Source organism: Podarcis cretensis, assembly GCF_951804945.1.
Source record: "Podarcis cretensis genome assembly, chromosome: 1".
Classification (NCBI taxonomy): Eukaryota; Metazoa; Chordata; class Lepidosauria; order Squamata; family Lacertidae; genus Podarcis; species Podarcis cretensis.
The window spans coordinates 43,726,498-43,752,970 of NC_137170.1; the positions used below are offsets into that span (position 1 = coordinate 43,726,498).

At 44.5% G+C, this 26,473-nt stretch overlaps 1 protein-coding gene across 2 annotated transcripts in view; it reads left to right on the forward strand.

Annotated features, from left to right (window-relative positions):
- The first annotated feature begins 17,868 nt into the window (after positions 1-17,868).
- Positions 17,869-26,473, forward strand: part of BAHD1 (bromo adjacent homology domain containing 1) — a 76,798-nt gene continuing 68,193 nt past the window's right edge. For both annotated transcript variants that reach the window (XR_013835587.1, XM_079964504.1), the window contains exon 1: positions 17,869-18,362. The gene's annotated coding sequence lies outside the window, so the exon portion shown is untranslated. The remainder of the gene's footprint in view (positions 18,363-26,473) is intronic.

Below are 26,473 nucleotides of genomic sequence, written 5' to 3' on the forward strand. Positions count from 1 at the left end.
TATCCTTTGGCTGTTGCTAGCAGTGCAGATTCAGCCTAAGCTTTTGAGCTTGCCCTTTTCTTTCCTACGATGATGCTCATGCATCTTTATTAATATCGGTTGCTTGCAAGGTTGGCAGATCCCCCTCTTTAAATGGCAAGCCCGTAGTTAAATATATTCAGTCAGATTTATTTCCTGCTTTTCCCCAAGGGCCTACTGAATATTGCTGTGTTGCACACATTAAGGAGAATCATTCCCTGCCTCCAATATTCTCAGGCTGTGAACCTGTGTCCATTTACCTAGGAGGAAACTGCTCTGTTACTTATTCCAGTGTTCCCTGTCAAAGAGCCAAAGGAGACATGATGCAGTGGGCAGTTCATGGTCACATCTCTAGATTTTTCTTTAAGGCAGTCATGGTGGGCTCTAATTTTAATCCAAGTAGTGGAAGGGAATTAACCTAGGGTTACCAGACATCCCCGGTTCCCTGGGACAGTCCCCGGACAAATTCCATCCCCGGAATGTCCCCAGACTTGCAAATCTGTCCCTAGGAAATGTGGCAGCGGCAGCCTGGTAGCACAGTTGGCTCTGACTGGCTTCAGGAGCTGCTCGCTGCTGTGGCGCCTGCTATTTTGCCTTGCCGGAAGTCCCCATATGATGTGTCTTGTGCGCATTGGATCTGTCTTGTGCGATCTCCTGCCCCCTTCCCCCTTTGTTTTGACTGATCGGGGGAGCCTCGGCAGTCGCGGATGGGCGGCTGTTGCCCAGTTTTTAAAAAACTGTGTATTTATGTTTCACAGGATGTGAAAGAAGGGCTTTGCACCTTTATACAATATGCATGTGTGCGTGTGCGCTTGGGCCCAGGATCTTTTGCCTCACCATCCCCACTACTGACTCCCTGTTGCTACTCAGCTTCCAAAAAAAAAGTGTCCCCGGATTCATTGAAAAAAATCTGGTAACCATAAATTAACCCTTTCTCCATGCTGTTTTCAAATGTAGTTAACACACACAAACACAGTTGCTATTTGCCATAACAGGTGTGGAGCCCAATGAAGGCAAGAAAAGGTACATGGATTTTATTTGGATGCCTGAAGCCAAGACAAATGTTGAAGTGTTCACTGGTGTTGAATTTCACCAATGAAGTATTCGTGGGTGCTCCTGCCTACTCCCTTATTGAAAACTTCTCAAATTTAAAAGCCATTTTAGGGTGTGTTTTTTGGAGTGGGGGAAACAGCTACTATTAACAAGGACATAACAGGAAAAAATATGCTGAGCACTTAAGAAGGGCCTGCTGAATCAGGCCAAAGGCCCATCTGGTCCAGCATCTTATTCTCACAGTAGCCAACCGATTGCCTGTAGAGAAAACTCTCAACCAGGATCTGAGCACAAAAGCACTCTCCCCCTTGTGATTTATCTATCCTTCTGGGTAGTAGACTGTCAGACATGACCTGTACCTCCATGTGGCTGTGTCCTTGGGGTTTTTTTAAAGCCTCATCAATAAAGGTAAAGCTGCATTACTTTTAAAAATGATTAGGAATATTATTAGAATATTATTATTATTATTATTAATAATAATAATAATAATAATAATAATATGCCGCCCATCTGACTGGGTTGCCCCAGCCACTCTGGGTGGCTTCCAACAATTTAATAAACCACAGTAAAACATCAAACATTAAAAACTTCCCTATACAGAGCTGAGGTATTACTCAGCAGGTGTGCGTCTGTATAGCCTGATTGCTCACTGCAGTCCACCTTCCTCTGTCACTTGTTTTTACAAAAAATATATTTAAAAGCTATAAAAGCAGCACACAAATATTTCTTTAGCTTAAGACCCTGGGAGTAACACCATTCCAATTGATAACTACAGTACAATAAATGCAAGAATGCATTTAGCCTTCAGCAATTACTTTGCTTCTCTGGGAGGAAAGATGCAGAAACTGTTTCTTAAGCGCCATCAGGCTATTAATAACTACTGTGCTGCTGACACAACTTGGGTGGGTCAGACCAATTGTCCTGACACAGCTATTTGGTGCATTTTTATGGTCGTTGCTCTTGCTCAGGGTGTGTGTGTACGCGCAAAAATTCCCACTGGGCATAAATGAAGCCCATATAGCTACCTAATGTGGCTCTTTGGGTCCTAGTCAGAGTGTTGGTCTCTAGATAAACCTTGGAGGTTTGATTCAGCAAGTAGTCCTTACGTTCATAAGATGCTTGTGTCCTTTTAGATTAGGCATGGCCAAACTTGGCCGGCCAGATGTTTTGGGACTACAACTCCCATCATCCCAAGCTAACAGGACCAGTGGTCAGGGATGATGGGAAATGTAGTCTGGAGGGCCAAATTTGACCATGCCTGTTTTAGAGGGGCCAACTAGTTCATTGTTTTGTTTTGAGCAGGTGTTGCATAGCAGTTTGACTAAGAACGAGACCTTTTGTCTTACTCAACAATACAGAGTCCATTCTCGGTGGTACAACTCATACCACTGGGTCAAGATTATTACTGGGTGGGGCACCTTTATCAGTATGAGAACTATATTACCTCACTGACAACCTTCTGGGTCCACATGCCTGTGGCCAAGGCCTGATACACAAGTGGGCAGAGTGATGGCTGTGGGAGGTCAGGGTCAGGCAGGAGGTGGAACTTTCCTCAAGTACTCTGAGGTATTGCCGCCCCAAATGTTGGCCAAGACGGCTTCCACTCTCTCCTGCTGAACGGAATAGTGCTTAAAGTATGGTTACCAGATGTCCCTGTTTCCCGGGGACAGTCCCCGGATTTACAAATCCGTCCCCGGATTTCATTTAATGTCCCCAGATTTATATTTTAAGTGTTGTAGATTTATTAGTAGGGAATGAATGTTGTGTGATTGTTTCAGCGGCACAAGACACATCGTATGGGGACTTCCAGCAAGGAAAAATGGTGGGCGCCACAGCAGTGAGCAGCTCCTGAAGCCAGCCAGAGCCAACTGTGCTACCAGGCTGGCTCCAGGCTGCTGAGACTGCCACTGCCGCTGCCGAGGGGGAACCGGGGACGCCCAGCGTGTCAACTAGGGGAACCACTGACCCCCCTGCAACTCAAATCGAGCCAGGAGCGAGAGCACCCAGCCACCCAGCCCACAGAAGAGAATATATTACTTCTTTTTTAAAAAAAACACAACAAAAACTTTTAAAAATAACTTCTCTCTCTCTCTCTCTTTTTTTTTTTTTTTTTTAAAAAAGTGTCCCCGGATTCTTTGAAAAAATTCTGGTAACCTTAGCTTAAAGCATATTAGGGCCCTGTGGCAGTCTAGGAGCACAGCTGGGAAGAAAGAAAAAAATGGCTAAAAAGCAGTTTGGGGAGGCAAAGCGTTGGCCAAGGAGATCCCAGACAACTGGCATTCAGAGGCATATTGTGCTTCCAATCCCTGCCTGCCTCCACTACGTTATGGATCAAGTACTATTATCTCATGTCGTTTAGCTATGAGAATCCTAATTTCAAAAAAAGCAGCTGGTGGCTGCTAGTTTGTGGTATTGCCCATCCATCTATTAGCTAAAGCCAATGCCTCAGGGATGCAGATCACACACAGCTGATTTATCAAAGCTGTATATAAGCCTTTGAAAATCTCAATGCGTTTCACCTTAAGGCTGTGCCAGAAACGATAATTGGTAATAAATGTAGCATCTCACTGACACTCAAGCAAATAAAGCGGCAAGATCTATCATATTAAATGCAAATACAGATCCACCCACCCCTTCTAATTTTTCCTGTCAAAACTTTTCCATGTCAAAGGCCTCTGTGGCAAATGCAAACTGCATGCTTTTAACTGTTGGTCAGTCACCCCCTCTCCACATAGTGAGATGTGGAGAAATAAGTTGATAAGCAGAATGTGGGGACAGGTAATGAAACACACACTAAACAGGATTACTGCAATAGTGCTACCTCTGAAGACAGGCTGGATACTTCAACTGGTGCATAATACAGCTGCCAGGATGCTAAAGGGGATGTGGAGATAGCAGAAGGTCTGAGCATGTAACTTTTGCACCAGTTGCACAAATTTCCAGTTCCTTTCCAACATGCTGGTATTAATACAGGTCCAGATTAGTTTAAGGATTGCCTGCTCCCATATGACCCTGCCTATAATTTAAGATCTGCATCAGAGATCCTGCTTATGTGCCTGCTGGTAAAATCATTTAGACTGGGAAGCACATGGCACAGGGACTTCTTAGTGGTGGCCCTGCAGTTGTGAAACTCTCTTCCAGTTAACATACCCTTTCAGCTCTGGCATTCAATAAGATATTATTGTCTTTCCTTAAAAGAATATTTGTGATCTAATTCAGCATCTCTTGTGCATTTGTTTGGATCCACCCAATGCTTCAGAGAAGTTCTGTTGTTTTTATTTGTATGTTCCTTTGTGAGGGCTTGGCCCTGAAAAGTGACTAATACATAACTGGAGTAAAATGATGATTGCCTGCTAGAGGGTGTGGAGTTTAAGCTGAAGATTGCAGGGGAAGGGGTGGAGATGTTGTGAATTATGAACTAGGTATTGCAATTAATATTCTGTGTCCTATTTTTAATGAATTGTCTTTGGGGTAATCTTAATTTATCACTCCCTCTCTTGATCATGTCACTGGTTTGGGTAGAATCTTTGTCTGCATGCGTGGTTGCATGGAGGAGAGTATACAAATAATGAAGTTATTGGTGCTGCAAACAGAGTGGGAAGAAACAGAGGCCTCACTTGTATTGTAATGCTAAGCCAAACTATGGGGCACAGCAAGAAAACTGTGGCTGTTCTGTTCCTCCTGCACTCCTGCTAATTATTGCCACATTTGAACCCAGATCCATGGTTTGTCTCCAGAAACAAGCCCCGAGTGATAAGCCAAGGGCAAATGTTGGTTATAACTCATAAGAACAAAATGAAATATAAACTTTTGTAGCTCTTGCACAGATTACCTTTCCTTGATGACTGGGAGGAAAATCCTAATTTTTCACGCTCTGGAACTGTTGCTAATAGCCTCGGTCCAGTATACCTGAAGGAGGGTCTCCACCCCCATCGTTCTGCCCGGACCCTGAGCTCCAGCGCCAAGGGCCTCCTGGCGGTTCCCTCACTGCGAGAAGCCAAGTTACAGGGAACCAGGCAAAGAGCCTTCTTGGTAGTGGCACCCACCCTGTGGAATGACCTCGCACCAGATGTCAAAGAGAAAAATAACTACCAAACTTTTAGAAGACATCTGAAGGCAGCCCTGTTTAGGGAAGCTTTTAATGTTTAATAGACTATTGTATTTTAATATTCTGTTGGAAGCTGCCCAGAGTGGCTGCAGAAACCCAGCCAGATGGACAGGGTATAAAAAATTATTGTTGTTGTTCTTGTTCTTGTTCTTGTTCTTGTTCTTGTTCTTGTTCTTGTTGTTGCTATTGCTATTTTGGGCACTGTCTCGTGTTGGAAACCATTTTGCAGCCTAAGGGTAGCCCTGATGAGCTGGGACCAGTACCTTGACCCATGGTTGCCTGCCCCTGGCTCCACTAGGTTCTTAAGAGTGACTCTACGTTCATTTGCGAGATGTTGGGGAGTATGATTAGGAAAATAATGGCCCTGCTGGACGAGGCCAGTGGCCCATCTAGTTCAACATGCCATTCTCACAGTAGGCAACCGGACGTCTGAGCTCAGCAGGAGTTTCCCCTCCTGTGGTTTTCCATAAACTGGGATTCAGAAGCATCCTGCATCTTACAGTGGAGGCAGAACATATATTTCAGGGTTATTAGCCATGGAGAGCCTTATCCTCCATTAATTTGTCTATTCCTCTTTCAAAGCCATCCAAATTGCTGGTCATCACTGCTTCTTGTCTATCCTGAAAGTGTCCAACAATCAGTTTCATTGGATGCCCAAAATGTCTGGTATTATGAGAGAGGGAGAAAAACTTCTCTTTATCCACTTTCTTCTTACTTGTCCCCCATTTTTCTTCTCCTCCTCCTCCTCCTCCTCCTCCTCCTCCTCCTCCTCCTCCTCTTCCTCCTCCTCCTCCTCTTCCTCCTCCTCCTCCTCCTCCTCCTTCTGAATGGTAAGGCTGGTTCTTCATTTAAGACATAAGCATTGTGGTTATAGATTGGGTGGGAAATTTCAAGGAGAAATAATCAGGGTGAATTGTGTAGATCTAGTAATGTATGCATGTGTGTGATTTGAACGGTATAGGGAGGGCAGCCTTTTCCATTATCCCACTTGCTCCCCAGAAAGCAACACATCACACAGCTGCCAATGGCCATCGCCAACTGAGAAGCCTGGATTACTCATTCCCAGGAGTCCACTAAAGATGTCTGAATGAGGGGGTTGAGCAGGATTCTTAAATCCAGGCAAAATTGCACTGAGGGCACATGCTCATGATTGCCTAATGGCTTTCTTACACACGATGAGCTGCCCTTTTGTGCAAATAACCAGGGCGACTGAGAGGTGGGCTTCCTTGTTCTTTCTTTGGAAGTTTGCATTTGGAAGAGTGATTCTAATTTCTTTTAATGATCATGAATCATCACCCGGGGGATGGGGGCTAATCCAGATTAATCTTCGGTGACAGTGCTCTCTTCACAAGAAAGACCCATATGAAAAGATGGGCTCTTTATAGACATTCCACTGTTTGTGATGTCCTTGATCATAAAGCAAAATGTCGAATGGGAAGTGTGAATTCCATGTTGTACTAGAGCAGTGACGGCCAAACTTGGCCCTCCAGCTGTTTTGGGACTACAACTCCCATCATCCCTGACCACTGGTCCTGTTAGCTAGGGATGATGGGAGCTGTAGTCCCAAAGCAGCTGGAGGGCCAAGTTTGGCCATCACTGTACTAGAGAATTGCTGTGTACAGCCAAGTATCCCCTCACTGTGCTGCCCCTCTCCACCCTCCTGCAAGTCATTGGGACTGAATGCAAAGAAGAACAAACTTCTTATGCATTTAAATATTTGCATAAAGCAAGGAACTTGAGCAGGCTCCTCATTTCTCACCACTCCATGAACATCTGAAGCTGCCTTACACTGAGTCTGACCGTTGATCCACCCAGCTCAGTATTGTTGACCCTGACTTGCAGCAGTGCTTAAGGATTTCAAGCAGAAATCTTTCTAATTTTCCCTTTCTAGAGATACCAGGGATTGAACTTGGGACCTTTTGTATGCAAAGCATGCACTGTACCACTAAGCTATGACCTTTCCCCAAGCTGTACTTGCTGAAAACCCTTCTTCCGCATAGTTTAATACTTTTCCAATTGAGTGTTAAAGTCAGAGAGGCACCATGTAATCCAAAATAACATTGCCACTTCAAGGGTTACTTTGTCATTCCTAAACCATGGCATTCAGTTCACATTGAAAAATTTGAAATTAATTGCTCCTGTTGCATATTTATCCATATCCATCTATCAGTCATTCCCTTTGATAATCAAAAGTTTGTCAGTAATTCTTCCTCACTGGCTTCCAAACCTTAAGAAGTGGAATACCAATGGTGCTTTCAGATTGTATTTAATCTAGGATTGCCAACTGACCAGGGAAACCACCCTACCCTGCTCTTGTGCCTTGAACAGCAGTCTAATCAGCAAAGACAATCAGTCGAAACTTTCCACAGGATGGAGACAAATATGATCAGCTGCTAATTTCTGCACATCAAAATCCTATTAAGGCTTTAATAATTATGATTTTCCCTTAGTAATACCTTATTTCCTCCTTGGATTGATGTGCAATATTTTGGAAGATTATAATAATGATAAAAGGTTAAAGAGGTACAGCTGCAGAGGCTTCCTGAAAAATTAGCAACTCTAATTTAATCAAAGACCTATGATCCTGTTGGTATCTTTTAAAAGAGACAGGCAATCAAATCGGAGGGTTCTCCTTGGCTAACTGGATATCAAGACACACAAATATTTCTTATTCTCTCAGCATTTTCCATTATTATTTTTTTAGAAGCTCTCAGAGTCTTCCATGAAAAAGCTTTTCTGTGTCAAAAAGATGCCACCTGAGTCTTGCCAGGAAGCTCAGCTGGCAACATCCACTCTCCTACTTAGCCCATTAGCTGGCAGATCAAAGGAGAGGGAAGGATTAGGTTGTGTGGATATGAAATGTATTTTAGAGTCTCACAAGAGAGAGAACTCAAGGAAGTTAATATCTTTTTAAATATCTATAAAACACAGAAACATTAAATCAGGATTTTGCACCATCGACCAATGCAGCAGTTGAGTAAGGTGGAATAGCCTACGCTGATTGGGTGAACTAGTTAATGCATGCTTTCTCCTTACCCAGTGGGTTCCAGCCAGAAGTACAGAGAGCAGGTGCCTCCATAGGGAGTCTGCCAAGACAACTGCACTCAAAGGGAGAGTGGAGCTCAAGATGTAGTAGCTGGTAATTGAGTGCAAGGGGGTTCTTGCAATAAATCCATCTCTGCACTCCATTAATACGTCTGGTGCTTCACCTCTCCGGGGAGGCCAGCGTCCTGTTTTATTCACTTCACATATTTCCCTAATTGGAATGCCATAACTGGTTGTTTCTGTGCTTGGGGCAAGCTCCTAGTTCTGTGCCCACCCAGCAGAAATTAGCACCAGGGACCACTGAAGGCTGGCTGTGGACTGTCAAAGATACTGCAGCAAAAATTTGGAACGTTCTCTCTCCTCTGATAGATACGGAGCGAATAAGTAAATAAATCATTTGCTGCCTGCCGCTGTCCAGGGTCACATATTTGCCTTCCTTCCTTCTAGCAGGATCAATGGTTGAATGAGTCTCACCGTGTTAGGCTAGAGGCACAAACAGGAGCACCGAGAGGCTGAATCTGTGCCATTCTGCCTTGACTCCTTCGCTAAGTCTCCCTGGCTCCTCATCTACCATTCTGGAAACACGGTTCATTCTTTTGTACTGAAAACGACACGTTATATAATGTCACATTCGTTTGGTAACTGACTCATATATTACAACACCTTTTTGCCCATTCTGTGTCCTTATCTAAATTCTATCTGGGACAGGTAGTTTTATTGCCCCATCCTAGTCATGCTATTATTTGGTGACTGCACCATCATTATCTACCTGCAGCTAGTTAGCACTTACTCTTCTTTCTTCTTGCTGAGAAACAATTTAAATGAAGAATTACCAGATTCTCCTTCTCTGGCTATTATTATTATTATTATTATTATTATTATTATTATTATTATGTGGGTGCATGGTGGCAAATTCAACAGCCTCACTTACAGAATGCCACTAGGTGAATTATCTGCTCTAAAATTCTTTATTTCCTTCAGATAAGAAAAGCAAACCTCAGCTCCTTATACAAGAGGAAGAGGCATTTGCCTGGCAATGAAATAATAATAATAATAATAATAATAATAATAATAATAATAATAATTATATGCCACTCATCTGACTGGGTTGCCACAGCCACCAGCCACTCTGGGCAGCTTCCAACAAAATATTAAAACACAAAAAACCTCCCTTCAGATGTCTTTTAACATCTGACTTTTAGAAGTTTCCAGGCGACCCTTTGAAACCTTGATATTAGTGGGGTGTTGTTGTTTTTAAATCCCATTTATTTCTTTTTGGCAAGGAACCTCTCAAAGCGCCTCAAGGAATCCCTGTAAGTGGGAGAGAGGGAAGGGTGCAGTTTTTCAACCTTCATAGGGATCGATGCCACCTAAATTGTCTGCTAGCTTGCCTAAAACAACACATATACACTTGTTTGAAAAGCAGCTGAAAAGCTCTAGCATTCCATTTGATTCATGAAACATCAAATGTACAGTGAGTAAATCCTGGTCTTATTGCCACACCTTTTCCCTTTTCTCTATCTGTATTAAAAGTATAAATGTAGGTTCTTAACTAAGCTTGCAGTCTATTCACACCTACGGTATTGGGAGTAAGCCCCATTGAACAGCCTAGTGGGCTACTAAACATGTCTAGGGTCAGACTGCAGAAGTGACCATCATAAAGGGGTATCAATGTTGTGTATTGAGTCAAAGGATTTTATATCTGTATTATTATTGTCTGTATTTGCATTAGGGTAAAGTAACTGCCTTTTGGTTCCAGAGGGTACAGCTACTATTGGTTCATTTAAGCTGCTGTATTTGGATCCTCTGTCTTATTGGTTTCCTCCAAAAGGCAGGACTGTGATTGCCTGATATTGTTCCCTCCAAAATGTATCCTTTCTAGCTAGTTCCCTGTCCCTATAAATGTAGCTCTCCCCTCCTCAGGTCTCAGTCTTGTTGCTTTAATAAAGAAGTGTTACTAGAGAACTGTCTCCAGCATATTATGTCAAGAGAGCTGAAATCACAAACCCCACGTCACAACAATCAACAAATGTGATTAGCAGTAAATTTAAGCTAGTTGTTCTATATCTATACTAGCCTCTCCTGTTCCTAAATTTCAGTGTAACTATTTAGTAAGAGAGAATACTTTCTACAAGTACCTGTATTCCACAGTGCACCTATTGCCAAAGAGAGGAATTTTTGTAGATCAGGTGTTGGGGAGTCTTTGGCCCTCCAGATATTACTGAACTACAACTCCCATAATCCCTGGCTGTTGGCTGTGCTTGCTGGGGCTGATGGGAGTTGTAGTTCAGCAGCATCTCCACGTCTGCTGTAGATGTTTCAGTTGCAGATGCCTTCATCGGCACAACTTTTATACAGATGGCTTATCCATCAGAAGTGTTTCAGGAAAATAAGAAGTTCCCACCAGGAAGTAAGTTGAGGATACCTACGTTGGTGGCAAAAGTAAACTGTTTATGCTTTATGTAGGCTGAGCAAAGTACAACTCTCCCCCCCCCCCCCGATTTCAGTTCCCTTTTTCCATTGTATAGAAACTTGGTGAGATGTTCTAAGGTGAAAGCTGTTCAGGATATCCCTAATGTGTAAGACTGTTCTTTGCACCTTGTCTTTTGGCACACTGTAAGCAAAAACAAGATCTAAGTTGTACTTGATCAGAAGAGATGATGTTACAAGCGTCACGCTGTTCTCTAGCACTGAGCCATGCTATTGATCAAGGTGGAAGCTGGAGGGCAGAGTTCACCCATGAACTCATCAGCACCACTTCCTGCTGTATTGCACAATTCATATTATCTAGTGGTCCCCTAAGTATGGTCCAGAATTGAACATATACTCTTTTTTCTGGAGATTAAAGTGAATACCTGAAAGCTTATTCCATTCTTACTCACTGTCTACTGGGGACACCCTGGACTATGTTGCTAGATGTTTATATGTAGGGGTGTATGTTTTGAGAATAGCAGAAGTTGGTCTCAGATTGATTAATTTTGTTTTCAGGCTCTTGAGTACAAATGGACAGTTTCTTTTTCAGTAGGTAAAGAAATGTCATTCTTATATGAACAAATCTTAATAGGAAGGTGTAGCTGAACATGTATTCTTCCATGTTGAGAAAGGTCAGATTAAGAGTAAAGTTCACAAGTCTTCCAATAACTACTCATGGATTACAAATATACGGTACTTCAAAATATATATTCCAAAGTCTCTGATATTCAGTATATGAAGCTCTGGGCTGGCTGCTTAACCACCAGATGGTCTGTAGTTGTATCTCTTGATCAAACATTCATTCTGCCCTTCTGGACATTCCTGCTGATGATCTCAGACAACTTCCAAGTTCTTATTAGTGTTTTGGGAATTGGGGATCTTTTTTGCACATTCAATGATCCAGCTGCAACTCTCTAGTGGGACCATGTCCCTTTGGGTGGCCTTCAGGAAATCCATATAGTCTGACGCTATTGCCCATCCGGAAATGAGTGGTGAAAAAAATCTTCTGCTGTCTATGGTGCAAGAAAAACAAGACCTCATGGAGGAGTTGCGGATTAGTATGGTAGAACATTTTCAGGGCCCGCCGCATTTTCTGATTTTTTTTAAAAAAGACACTAGTACTGATTTTTATATTGTGTTTTTATATTGTTGTAACCCATTCTGGGAACTTATGGTGAAGGGTATGTAGGAAATCCAAAAAATAATAATATTAAATAGTAAGAATCCATGAAAATAATGGAAGTATGCTAGCATTTATTTGTAAATGAATGAATGAATGAATTTATATACCGCCTTCTTGGGGGGGGGGCAAACAAAAACAAAACACAGCAGGTGATGTACAGAGTCATAAAAAGCCTTTGAAAGCATTACAGTACTGAGCAAGCATGAAAATAACTGGAAACTGGGAACAGTTACGGACCACAGGTATGAAATTTACGGCATGTAATGCCTTAAGAGAGAATATAATGGAAATGATTTACAGGTGGTACATGACAATGAAATGAAAAAGGTATTTAAATATACTTTTTTGAAGAAACCAGAGGCCTTTCTCCTGGGCATGGTCGGCCAATTGGTGCCAAAGAAGGATAGAACTTTCTTTATGTATGCTACAACAGCAGCAAGAATACTTATTGCAAAGTACTGGAAGACACAAGATCTACCCACCCGGGAAGAATGGCAGATGAAGGTGATGGACTACATGGAACTGGCAGAAATGACTGGCAGAATCCGAGACCAGGGAGAAGAGTCGGTGGAAGAAGATTGGAAGAAATTTAAAGATTATTTACAGAAATATTGTAAAATTAAGGAATGTTAGAAAGATGTTGGAATGAAGTTACATGGCTTTAGCAGAAATGTTATAAAGAATTAAGTATAATAGATTGTAATTGGATTAAAGGAAAAAAAAATGTTAGAATTTGTTAAATTAAATGATAGGACAGAAGTTTGAGGAAGATGGAAAGGATTTGCTGAAACAAATAATCGAAGTGGAATACAAAAAAGGGAGGTGTGAGGAGGTCACTGAAACAAGCAAAAGAAAGTTAATAACATTGCAAGTATTGGTTGTGTTTCTTTTTTCTTTTTCTTAACTGTTTTTGTTTTATTTTTGTTATGTATATGTAAAAATTTTCTTTTTGGGTTGTATTGTATGGTTTTGTTATGTTTAATTCTTTTTCTTTTTTCTTTCTGTAACTTTCAAAACTTTAATAAATATTATTTTAAAAAATAAAAAAAATGACTTTATTTTCAGTAAAACGTGTAAGCCCCGGAGCACACTACATTTTATTATGTGACTGGAAGGCCAGAGAGCTATTTCATGTCAATGAGTTGATGCCCTTCTTACCCACTTGAGGATAGGAATATATGAATCTGCCTTACACAGAGCCAAACCATTGGTCCATGTAGCTCAGCATCACTTAAGCTGAGTGGCAGTGGCTCTCGAGGGTTTCAGGGAAGAGTCTTTGCCAGTCCTACTGGTGATACTGGGGGTTATTCTTGGGACATTCTGCCTTCAAAGCAGATGCTCTACCATTGAGCTCTTCCCATAAGGTTATTTGCTAGGTCCCAGTTCTGTATTCCTACATAACCAGCCTGAATAATAAATGGAATTTTATATTCCCCCGCGCCCTCAGTTTTAGGGAGGCTCTTATGCCAAAGAGAAACTCTCTTTCAAGAAAAACAGCACTCTCTTTGGTCAAAATGGAGTTTCCATATAGCGCTTTAATGGGTGTGACCGCAGGCCATGTTTAGGAGCCCCAAAGCTTAATTTGAGGTGCATATAGAATACAGTTCCTTATTCAGACTGCTCATGCAGTTGTGCTTTGAACTTTTTAATAAGGAGCTGGAAATTAGTAACCAAGTCCAGCCTCCTCTACCCTGCTGACATCCAAGTTCGTGGGGTTACCAACAGGGCTGGACTTAAGTGCCCCCAAATGGATCTTCTCAATTATGGAGCTTCTCAATTTTGCACCCCCTTGGCTCAGTGCCCTCTGGGGGGGGGGAACCACCCACACCACCCTAAATCCATCATGGGTTACCTAGTTAGATTGAGAAGGTGGTGTGCCACTAAGGGCACTATCACACAGAAAGCTTTTCTTGTGCTATTTGTGTGTGCATATGAATCTGGTTCATGGAATCAAGAAATGGCCTAGTCAGTTCAGAGCCTTTCCATTTAGTGTTTTTATTTTCAGTCAGTAAATATATTCAAAGTCCATTAAAACTGGAGCAAATGTTTTATCATGTCCCTGGAAACGCTTTCTAAAAACTACCTGGTTCACACATAACCCTAAACCAAACACTAAGCTTTGGTGGGAATAGAGGAGTGTGTGGCCTCCAGATCATGGCTCCATCTCTGGTCCTGCTGCTGCAAGCTAAGTCATAGTTTGATTCGGCTTAGCATGTCATCTGAACCTGACCTTGTGGTTTGGCTTGCTCCAGTCAAGTTACAAGCTGTAACCAAGGTTTGCAGCTTGTGTTTGCTTTTTTAGGAGAGGGCACTAAGTGGCCACACTCTCCAGGAATGTGGAACTGAAATATACTCAGAGTCGCAAAGTGATTTCATGCTCTTTATTCAGCTCATAGTGGTGAGGAGGAATGAATGAAAGTCCCCTCACAGTATCTGCTTTATATACATTATTTACACAATGGGCTGCACATGATTGGCTATTCTGGAATTCTACTGTAAGCCAATCAGGTTGTGGATTCACTTATATCTGGAGCATGATTGGGTGGTTCCTGCCAACCAATCATACTGCTGCAACCAATCAGACTGATGCATTCTGAATCCTATTGTTCTAGGACCAATCAGACTGCTGCAATTTGGATCCTATTGTTCTAGGACCAATCAGACTGCTGCAGTTTGGATCCTATTCAACTCAGTACATAACAGGAACACAGCTAGGCCAAAGGTTGACTTAGCATGATGTGTGAAACAACCAACCATGCCTCCAGTTCTACTAAGCTCTTAGGCTCTGCCCAAATCGTAGGTTTCTGTTTTGTTCTCTGGCTTATTCTGAACTGGAAGTGTGGCAATCAGTACCCTAAAGGAAAAAGTACAGCATTGTCTGCTACTTTAAGCAACACTTGGCTACACCTGGGCAGCGCCATCTCTGCTAGCCCAGTTGATGTGGGATAGCATCCTTGGAATCTCTAGCTGTTGTGAACAACCAACCCCACAGCGATACAGAAATTGTTTCATTGTGTCGCTGTTCAGAGTTCTTGTATCTTAAAACAGTTGAACAGATAGCAATTTCACAAAGCTATTTTGGGAGGCAGGGGGAGTTGAGGGGAGGGGAGAATGATGTAAGTATTTTGAAGCAGAAGATGCCCCCGTTTAAAGAAATCATTCTTAAAGAATCCAGCAGTGACAGCTGCTTCATTTTAAGATGAGTCAGAGAAATGTGTTGTAATTCAGACACTTTTCCAAGAAATGTAGACATTTTCCCAATAAACAAAACAGAAATTATACAAAAACCAGGATTGCTGCTGCTCTAGGCATATGGAATGAAATTTCTCACTTTTCATATGTGGACCTCACTTTTAATGCATATATCCTTGGCTGAACCAGTGTTTCAGGGATTGCTCTTGGGGATTGCAGTTTAGTCTTCTTCAAGCACCTGATTCAACATGCATGCTTAAGATCACTTGATGTGGATGACCTCCTTACACTTCTCAGAACAACTTGATCTCACCGTCTTGTAAATTCTAGAAAGTAGTGACAGGCAGGGAACCTCCCTTCTCCCTTTCTGAACCTTTCACCCTTCCCTATGATCCCAAGTCACAAGCAGTGTTTAAATTTTCAATTCATTTTTAGAAACTGATCTGAGATTGATATATAAATAAACACTTCAACTACAACTGAATTTTGTTAGTGTCTAAGAGATTATTGTGATAATGATGTCATGGAATGACATCTGGGGAACTGTGAACCAACTATAAGCAGATCTTTGAGAAAGTACTAGGCCTGTAAATATTAGATCCTCAGATAACGGGCATGTAACATTGGAAGTGGTTTCCAATAAATGAAAGCAGGAGCTTTCATTTATTGGAAAGCACCACGATAGGAGTTGCCTTGTGCTTATTCATGTGAATGAACCAGTAAGCATGTAAGTGGATGCAGAAGCAGCAACTGAAAAGGAGCACCAGAAAGATCAAGAAGAGTTGAGCAAAATTACAAGAAGCCAAGATGCCTGCAGATGTAGATGACTTTAATTTCTGTTATATTAAAGTGTATTAAAACTAATCGAATGTGAACCACTACCTTTTTCCTTTTTTCACTGTTGCGCCATATATTGAGCCCACATTCACCCAGGGCAAGGGCTCTCCCCCATCTCCTGGGAAAATAAACAGTTTCTGTTGGGATTCCTGGAAAATACTGCAAAAAGTGTATATGCTTTCAGCAGAAAGGAAATTTATAGTAGTGTTTGTTTATATCAAGAGAAATGTAGTTACCGGTAATTATTCCAAAATAATTAACAAGGAATACAAAAGTGAAATCATGTACACGCAGTAGGCTAGTGTCATGGTACTCTTGGATTATTTGTTCATTTTTTAGGGAATTGTAGCTTGAGAAGCAAAATGGATTATGTATGCATTCATGTGGCCTTTTATCAGTCATTGTAGCTTAATATGGTTAGAATTTGGGGTGGCAGAGTGCTTGCGTGTGATCTAAGGTGGATAATGTGCGCACCTGGAATTAAATTCCAGCTGCTCAAAAGGTCGCAACCTTGCAAGCAGCCTGAGGGTAGGTAGCCCACAGCCTTCAAGAGATTATTCTGCAGTAAATGATTCCAGATCAGCTTAAATGCCCCCAAACCATGTCTTTTGCAGCACAGAGCAAAGAACCTTTGGTTCTCTATGAGCAAAACTGGAAAATGAGAATGAACGAACACTGGACAGTTAGAAGGCAAAATTGAAAAGCCTGTTGTATTAACCTGACATTTTCACATTAGGCTCCCTGAAAGAGGAACACACACACACACAATGAACATTACCAAGGTGCATGCAATGTTTTGCTCATTTATTCTGCAGCCTTGATATTGTGCTGAGGATTTGGTTCAATATTCAGTGCTATGTAATCATATTAAATGGTAATGCAATCAAGCTTGCATTTGTCTATGGTGTGCACAGCTATGGTCCACAGGTGCCCTGTTGTTGCAGAGATGAGGCGCAAGGACAGTCTAGTACCCAACAGTGGAAGTGAGGCTGCTAAGGCCACCCCTTCCCTTCCTGAATGCCAGCAAGGAGATGGGGGATTTGGGGGACGGCGATTCTTCTTTAGCTGTACAAATGTTCCTCCAAGCTTTAGAGACTGGTCGAGATGAAAGTCCAATAAGTAAGGGAAAGTTGAGGGAAAGCAGGATTGCTAGCTTAGGAACTTCTGGGCAAAGTAGATGGGTAGAAAGCAGAGGGACTCGGGTCGATGTGGGCGGCTTCTGGTGGAGGGTGACTGACAAGTAGAGCCGGTGACCTGAATATGGAAGATCTCCCGAGGGGACTGGATGCAACAAAGGAAGAGGCGCTCGAATGGAAGAGGAGGAGGAGGAGGAGGAGGGTGCTGTTGGTGGCCGACCAAGGTGACGGCCAGTCCGTTGTGTGACAGGGCGAGAAAGAGCCACGGGAAGAGGAGGGGGAGAATTTGGGGGGCGGGGGGCGGACGGAGCCGGGCTAAATAAACTTCTTCGAGGCGTTTCTCTTCCCCGCGAGGTAAGCCGCGTGGGGAAGCACGAGGGGCGGCCGAGGCGAGGAGGGAGGCGCCCCCGCCCCGCTCACGTCCAGGGGAGGATGGGAAAAGCAGATGGGGACTTGGGCAGGCGGGAAAAGAGCGATGGGGCGGACTGGAGGCGCGACGGGGCTGCCGAGAAGACAGGTTGGGCGGTGGGAGGGGGGGCGGGGCGCGCGCGGAGGATGCTGCCGCTCGCGTGGGGACGCCCCTCCCCCGGCTGGGCGGCCGTGGCCATGCCGTGTCCGCTGGGAGCCGCCCGCCTCGCCTCGCCTCGCCTGCCTGCCTGCCTTGCCTTGCAAGCTGCGCTGGGACCTGGCTGGGGCGGGTGGTTGGTGCGGAGATTGGCTAGCGGGGGCGGGCCAGGTGCCTGGCGATTGGCGGGCGCGTCGGAGCGGACGGCGCTGGGGAGGGCGCCGATTGGCTGCCGACGAGGAAGCAGGAAGGGAGGACGGAGCCTGAGCGGAGCAAGGGGCTCGCTGCTGCCGCTGCTGCTTTCGGGGAGTTAGAGCACATCGGCGGCGGGCGCGGAGGCGGCGGCAGCAGCGGAGCAGCGGTAGCGGCAGGACGGCAGCCGAGCCTTCCTCGGCCGAGGGAGCGGCGGGAGCGGGAGCCGCGGCGGGAGCAGGAGAAGCAGCAGCAGCAGCGGGAGCAGCCGCCGCCCCCTCCTCCGGCCTTGAGCGCGCGGGCCCCAGAAGGGGGCGCGCCTCCAGTCCCCATCCCGCAGCCGGGCGGCTACGCGGCGGCGGCGGCGAAGGAGGAGGAGGAGGCGGCGCTGACGCAGCAGCGTGGAGCCCGGGACTCGGGCGCCCCGGGGCGTTCCAGCCGCCGGATTCCAGCCCGGCCGGGGCCTCCGCCTGCCCTGGGTGGGCCCGCTTGAGCCGAACGGCGCCGGCAACGACGACGACGACGACGACGGAGGAGCAGCAGCAGCCCGCCAGCGCCCCGGTGAGTGCGAGCGAGCGAGCCAGCGAGTTCGGCGTCAGCCCGTCAATCTGCACCGGCCGGCCGGCAGCGCGATGGGGCTCCGCCCGCCGACGCCGCCAGCCTCGCGAGCCCCACAAGCCGGAGGCGGCGGCGACGGCGGCGGCGCTGCTTGGAAGGGCGCAGCGTCGAGGAACTTGCCGGGCGGGTGATGGGAACAGGTGCCGCCGGGGAAGCGGGGGGCGGAGGGGGGCGCGGCTCTTGAGGGACGAGTCGGCGCGCAGGCTTCAGCCGGGGGCCACCGGGAACTTTCTGCTGGGATCCGGCTGGTGCCGGCACGGGGCCCTGGAGGGGCGGGAGGGCGATCCGTGGCGGTCTTCAGGCAGCGTGTCCCTCCGGGCGCCTCAGCCCGCTTCCCTGATCTTCCTCGTGTCACGGTGGGTGGGTGGGTGGGTGGTTTGCTGGCTGCGGTTCCAGTAGCAGCCGCCGCCGCCGCTCCCCTGCAACCTTCTCCTCTCCCTCTCCAGTGTGTGTGTCGCCGGGGGCCTGCCTTGTCGCTGGGGGTGGGCGGCGATCCCCCTTCCCCGAAGGGCGCCGTGGCCCTGGGGCTGGTCCTCTGCCCGAGCTGAAGGACACTCCGGGCTGCTCCCGTCTCTCCCCGCCCATCACCCGGCCGCCGGAGAGCAGGGAGGAAATGGCCCCCGGTGGCAGGTGGGCTGAGCTCTGGCAACGACTCCCCGGTGGCCCACTTGGATCATGCGAGCGAGGGTCAGGCTGCCGCTTCGCTTCCTGGGATTAGCTTTAAGGTCTAAAGTTATGTAATGAAGCCATTTAACTTTTACATCGACGATCGAGAAAACAACACCCCCTTTCCCCCTCCCGATTCATCTGGGGGAAAGGCAGGAACTGAACCCATGGGAGACCACGTGAAGGGCCTCCTTGGCGCTCGCGCTATCTCTCTCTCTTTCCTTCCCCCCTTCCTAATTTTGTCCCTTGCCTCTTGGAAAACGACATTGTCACCCAGTCTTGTTTCCTAGTTGGGAGAGGGCTGCTGTGTCTATCCGAGGCACCTTTTGGGATAAACCAGACACAGAGACAGATGTCCTGTTTAAAATGGGCTGTAAAAGACAAAGACGCATGCAACACTCTCTCTTTCTCGTGAGGGGTCTTTTGGAACAGGAACTTGGAACCGAGCGCCAGAACAGAAGCGATCAAACCTAAGAGGGTTTTAAAAAAGAAAGTGGTCGTGGGAAAGAGGCACCGGAAGCTGAATCTTGATGGGTTTTCTCTAGAAAGATCAAGGCACTTAATAACTTGACACTGTCTCAAGAGACATGCCTCAGTGAGGCAAAGTAAAGTTACTGATTTGCTGTGCTATTTGAAAGCTGCCATCAAAATAGTGGAAGATGTTTGTGAGGTGGTAGCAAAAACAAAGGGAACCAAGCGGATGTATTACTTGTTCCTGGAGATAATTATTTTGTAATTGTTAATAGTTCAGGGAATATAAATATTTGTTTTGTGTGGTATTTCTCTATTTATCACAACTTGGATGTGTAGTGTTTGCATAGGCCAAAATCAGATGTGCATTTTTGAGTGCATTGGCTATCAAATTTGGAATCTTCTTCCCTTCCAGTAAGGAGTACTGGAATGTACTTTATCACCATTCACAAGCTCATTCTTCTCCTGTTTTAAATGTCACCCCTTGCACTTAGGGAGAAGATGCTAACACCAGTTTTCACACCCTCCGCATGTCCTAAGAGTAGCAAGAGAGTGTACGTAAGAAGTCCCCTTCCCTTCCATGTCTGACAGTTGCAACAGAGAGCGAGCAAATGGGTACCCAGAATGAAATCCACATCAGTGTTTCTGACAGGTTATCTTCCCTCCCACCATAGCCTTCTGAATAGGCAGGAATGGGTGGAGAACTGAAATGGTGCAGTTGATGGAACATTTCTGTTTGCAGGTGATGTGCAAAATTGTGGGAAGGTTAAAATATGATTGGTTAGTCATCCACAATGTATATCTCCAGCCTGTTTAAAAACCTTTTACAGGCTCATTTTAGAACTTCATTTATTTTAAAAACAGAAAAGAGGATTGAAGTAGTATTGCGAAAATTATCTTTAGGGGTTCTTGTGGTACTTCATGAGTGTTCTAAAAATGTTTGGTAACAGCATTAAATTAATCTTGTACTCAGATTGTAGCAACTCAGTGTTGCATGTTGGACGAATGTTTTGTGAAAAGTGCGTATGTCACTCCTCCCTATGCATAACTACAGTGTGGAACATCATGCATTCTGTTTCATTATGTAGACCACATGTTCACACATCTGACTTGAGCTTCTAAAATCTGGAAGCTGTGTTTACGTAGAAGAATAATGTTAGGATTAGGAAAGTACCTTTCTGTTTTTATTTCCAAGTTAAGGTTTCTTGTCGTATGTGTAGAGGAATAAAGTTAAGAGTCAGATGACACTGATTTCCATTTGTTTCTATCTGTATGGAAAACAAAACCGGTTGCTTGTGTTGCTTTCTGTAGTAAAATGTGAAAGTAACTTCAGGCGATCAGCTCTTGCTCCTTTCCGGATGCTTCTGACTTTATGAGATTAGCCAGTTCTAGATGGATCATTACGTTTTATTTATTTAGATATGTAGCCTGACTAATCCTTAAGGCATGTAACATTTCCTTATTACATCGACTTTTGTTAATTTCCATTTTGTAAGAAATTGATCCAAGGCAGATGCCTGAGATCACCTGGTGAATCTATGGATAAACCGTGGCTTGAGTTTTGGTTTCATTGGCTGCCCTTCTTTCCAAATTATCTATGTGTAAAGCTCTTCCCTACAGGGCATTTGCAAGCTTCTAGATGTGTTCTGTAGATTGGATTGAGATCCAGAGTTCTGGTTTCAAGTAGGTGGCGCAATGCTAAATTTTCCTTGTGACATTCCAAAGGGACTTTTACAGAGTGCTTGAGGAATTCATGCATTTGAAAGAATCTCTGGCATCATAATAAATCAGAATATTTGCTGGTTCAAGAATCTTGCTTGTTTCGTGTTTGTAAGCTGATCTAGTGCATGCTTCGCTTCAAGGATATATGCTGACTTTTTCATTTGCTTAGTGTGTTTTTTAAGTTGTATTGTTTGATTTTTACCCATCTAATATTTGATTACAGTTAGAATATGAAGCACCTTGCCACACAGGGGCAGGAAGTACCTGGTGTAAAGGAATTTTCTAGTGCTGATAGCTCAGCTCAGCACTTTTTTAGTATTAGAAATGCAGTAGTTTCACTAATTTCTCACGCTAGCAAGGTTATGCTTAAAATTCTACAAGGAAGGCTCAAGCAGTATGTGCACCGAGAACTCCCAGAAGTGCAAGCTGGATTTAGAAGAGGCAGAGGAACCAGAGACCAAATTGCAAACATGCGCTGGATTATGGAGAAAGCTGGAGAAAGACATTTACTTCTGCTTCATTGACTATGCAAAAGCCTTTGACTGTGTCGACCATGGCAAACTATGGCAAGTTCTTAAAGAAATGGGAGTGCCTGATCACCTCATCTGTCTCCTGAGAAATCTCTATGTGGGACAAGAAGCTACAGTTAGAACTGGATATGGAACAACTGACTGGTTCAAAATTGGGAAAGGATCACGACAAGGCTGCATTTTGTCTCCCTGCTTATTTAACTTATATGCAGAATTCATCATGCGAAAGGCTGGGCTGGATGAATCCCTAGCCGGAATTAAGATTGCCGGAAGAAATATCAACAACCTCAGATATGCAGATGACACAACCTTGATGGCAGAAAGTGAGGAGGAATTAAAGAACCTTTTATTGAGGGTGAAAGAGGAGAGTGCAAAATATGGTCTGAAGCTCAACATCAAAAAAACGAAGATCATGGCTACTGGTCCCATCACCTCCTGGCAAATAGAAGGGGAAGAAATGGAGGCAGTGAGAGATTTTACTTTCTTGGGCTCCATGATCACTGCAGATGGTGACAGCAGCCACGAAATTAAAAGACGCCTGCTTCTTGGGAGAAGGGCAATGACAGGCCTAGACAGCATCTTGAGAAGTAGAGACATCACCTTGCCAACAAAGGTCCGTATAGTTAAAGCTATGGTTTTCCCAGTAGTGATGTGTGGAAGTGAGAGCTGGACCATAAAGAAGGCTGATCGCCGAAGAATTGATGCTTTTGAATTATGGTGCTGGAGGAGACTCTTGAGAGTCCCATGGACTGCAAGAAGATCAAACCTCTCCATTCTGAAGGAAATCAGCCCTGAGTGCTCACTGGAAGGACAGATTGTGAAGCTGAGGCTCCAGTACTTTGGCCACCTCATGAGAAGAGAAGACTCCCTGGAGAAGACCCTGATGTTGGGAAAGATGGAGGGCACAAGGAGAAGGGGGCGACAGAGGACGAGATGGTTGGATAGTGTTTTCGAGGTTACCAGCATGAGTCTGACCAAGCTGCGGGGGGGCAGTGGAGGACAGGAGTGCCTGGCGTTCTCTGGTCCATGGGGTCACGAAGAGTCGGACACGACTAAACGACTAAACAACAACAACAACAAAGTTTCTCTGTTGGACATCGAGGGGGCTTTGTCCATGCTTGCTTAAAGTCAGATGAACCGGACAAAAGTGAAAGGTGAGAATAGGTATCAGCATGTAGCAGTGAAGATGGGCTGGAACAGCATGCAAATGAAGAACGAGGAGAACATTGTGAATATTGAATATAATTTCAGTATAAAGCAGGCAGGAAAAGCTGTACAAGCTGCACCATCGTACATATACATTGAATAAGTGTGAAATATGTTAAAAAGGGTAGGAGGATTTGCAGTGTCTTTGGCCATTTGCAAACTTTGGGAAAGAGTAAGCCCCAACATTAAATTACTGAAATCTTCTTTCTTAATGTGTATGCTAATAGTGTCGTGCTGTGTTGCACTTCTGGAGAAGTTAGATGTCGCCTATCCTATGTCCCCAGCTCAAAACAGGATGAACAGAAATCTGGAGTCCTTGTTAGAGATGGGTTTCTCGTCTTAGTCAAGTGTGTAAATCAGTCATAGAAAACAAGGTTTGAAGGGATCCATACAGGTAGACTGGAATTCTTGCCTGCATTAAAAATCATCTCAAAATAGAAGGGAAGTGGATTTTATTTATTAAAATACTTTTATTCATCACTCTACTTTCTGTTAATGAGTATTTAAAGGTGCTAACAACGTTCTGCTATTTTTAATCAAAACTACTGGCCCTGAAGAAATAGCCCAGCGTAAAATCATCATCATGAAAGAGAAGAGCTCACAGTCATGGACCAGAGCCTTGCTGAGCAGTATCATTTTTCACGAAATGCCAAAGCAGAATCAAAGAGAGGGCTGGACGTTCAAGCGTTTAGATACTTCCAAAGTCTGGAAGCCAAAACAGTAGCCTTGCACTGTTTACCTATCAACTGCATTTTAGTCAGTGGATTGTGGAGCAGGGCTTGATGACTTAGTACAGTCGTAGCTTGGATCCTGAACGCCCTGGAACTCAGACATTTTGGCTCCCGGATGCTGCAAACCCGGAAGTGATTGTTCCGGTTTGCGAACGTTCTTTTGGAACCCGAATGTTTGACATGGCTTCCGCGGCTTCTGATTGGCTGCAGGAGCTTCCTGCAGCCAATCAGAAGCCGTGATTTGGTTTTTGAAAGTTTGGAAGTTGAACGGCCTTCTGGAACGGATTCTGTTCGACTTCCAAGGTACGACTGTATTTATAACGTGCATTTTCAATACCTATTCAAATAATTTTGAATGCATATTTCTGCAATCTTTTATAACTTCCTGTCCTGCGAGGTAGGTCAATACAGTGGTAACTTGGGTTAAGAACTTAATTTGTTCCGGAGGTCCGTTCTTAACCTGAAACACCACTTTAGCTAATGGGGCCTCTCGCTGACACCACGCGATTTCTGTTCTCAACCTGAAGCAAAGTTCTTAACCCGAGGTACTATTTCTGGGTTAGCGGAGTCTGTAACCTGAAGTGTCTGTAACCCGAGGTTCCACTGTATTGTTCTGACCATATTGCAGGTGGGGTGGGGGGGGGTTGAGGCTGTGAGGACCAAGGACTTCCGAGTCCACACTCCTCAGCTGTGATGCTGCATCGAGCTGCAGTTGATATGCTGCAAACGGGTTAAATGCCGTTTTGAGAGACTTTGTTAAAAATACAGAATTTTCTAGCAAATGGATTCAAGGAAAGGATTCATTTTCATTCTTTTAAGAGAAGAATCACTGCAAGGTCCAGAATGGTGGGCATTCCCTCTGTAAGCAAGACCTGTCAGTTTCATTCTGGATGCTTCCTCTTTGTGACCTTTGCCCCAGTAAGGCACCTGTCATTGATCTTTCAAAGCAAAGAGAAAACCAGAGCACCTTTAGGACCAGAAATCCTCTGATCTCTGAGTGGATTTGCTTAAGCATTAGATAGAACCCCGAGCCCAACATTCCTGTTGAAAACCTGCCTTAATCTCTATGAACACAGTCTACAACATTCTTTATTACAGCACTTTTAAAGAGGCCCTTTGTCGAGGCAAAGCTTCATATAGGTGACAGTGAGAGAACCTAAGACACTCTTTAGATTTGGGTCCTCCTAATGTTTGTGGGATTAGTGACCCTTTAAAGTGGGGCACAGTGTGACATTTCATAGACAGTTTTGCATTTTTCCACCGTTCTCCTATTTGTTTCCCTTATAAGAAACACTCCTAATAATACCCCGTCATTCATGTAGCAGTACCGAATCTGCTGTCACAATATTTACAGCTCCTCCTTGAACCAATCCTTGAAAGTTTCTGTGCCATTCTTTGAAGGCTTCTGTTCTCCTCCTTTAACAAAACAAACAAACAAATGGAATGTTGACTTCTTTATAGCCCGTCACAGCTTTTTATAGAACAGTAACTCTTCGATACAGTCCTTTTGAATAAAAATATCTTACGGGGACAGAGACATTGAGTTACCGTATTTTTCGCTCCATAAGACGCACCTGACCATAAGACGCACCTAGTTTTTAGAGGAGGAAAACAGGGGGGGAAATATTCTGAACGAAACAGTGGATGTATGATTTCTGTGGTTCATACTGTGGCCACAGACATGTGATTTGACGGTGAGTTTGGGGTAGCCCAATGCAAAAATCCTGAGAATCCATGTGGATCCGTGCTTTGTAACCACGTTTTTTGCGCAATTGTGGCCCCAAGAAACAGTGGATGTGTGTGTGTTTTTGGTGCAGGCTGTAGTCATGGACATGCTATGTGATCTGATGGTGAATTTGGGGTGACCCAATGCAAAAATCCTGAGGATCCATGGCAGCCTCCTTTATCTCTAGCTCCCTTATCTCCCTCCCCGATCGCTTGGTGATTAGCGGCTTTGTTTCAACACCCACTTCCCTCTTTCAAAAAAAAAAGAAAAAAAAAGCATGATCTGCTTTTCGCCCCTGGGCAATTCGGCTCCAGGCACCACACATTTACTCCATAAGACGCACAGACATTTCCCCTTACTTTTTAGGAAGAAAAAAGTGCATCTTATGGAGTAAAAAATACGGTATATCCATAGTTGTGTTGCAGAAGGCTGTTTATACTGTGGGCCTTTCCTACCCCTTCCTCTCCACTGCAACTTCCCACAGGCAACTGATCAGCTTCTGTGAAAACAAGATGCTGGACTAGATGGGCCGTTGGCCTGTTCTTGTGTTCTCTGTGTCAAACTATAGACTGTAAGTCTTTTAACCAGGGCCTGTTGTCTTGGCCATGTGCTCCAGTAACTACTATTCAGTGGCTGTTGCTGCTGAGTAACTCTTTGAACCTGGTAGGCACCTCTGGCCTCCTTTTCCTCCTGCATTTGCCTTGTGCCTCCCTGATTTCAGGCTATGGTTGTTAAAAAGTTGGTCCGTTAATATGTGTTGAGGATGTGAGATGAATACATGGAGGAGTCAGTCCTTGGGACAACAGACTGTTGTCCTCAGCCTTGTGATCCTTTTTTAAAATAAAAAAAAAAAAATGCTGGTGCTTCTTGCACAGTATTTGAAACTTTTATTGAAATAGAAGGCTGGGAATACTTTTTCTTCAGATACTGTTCAGACTTATTCCAGTACAGAAGCTCGACTCCCAGCAATCATTAGATGCAAAACAAACAGCTGAAATAGTT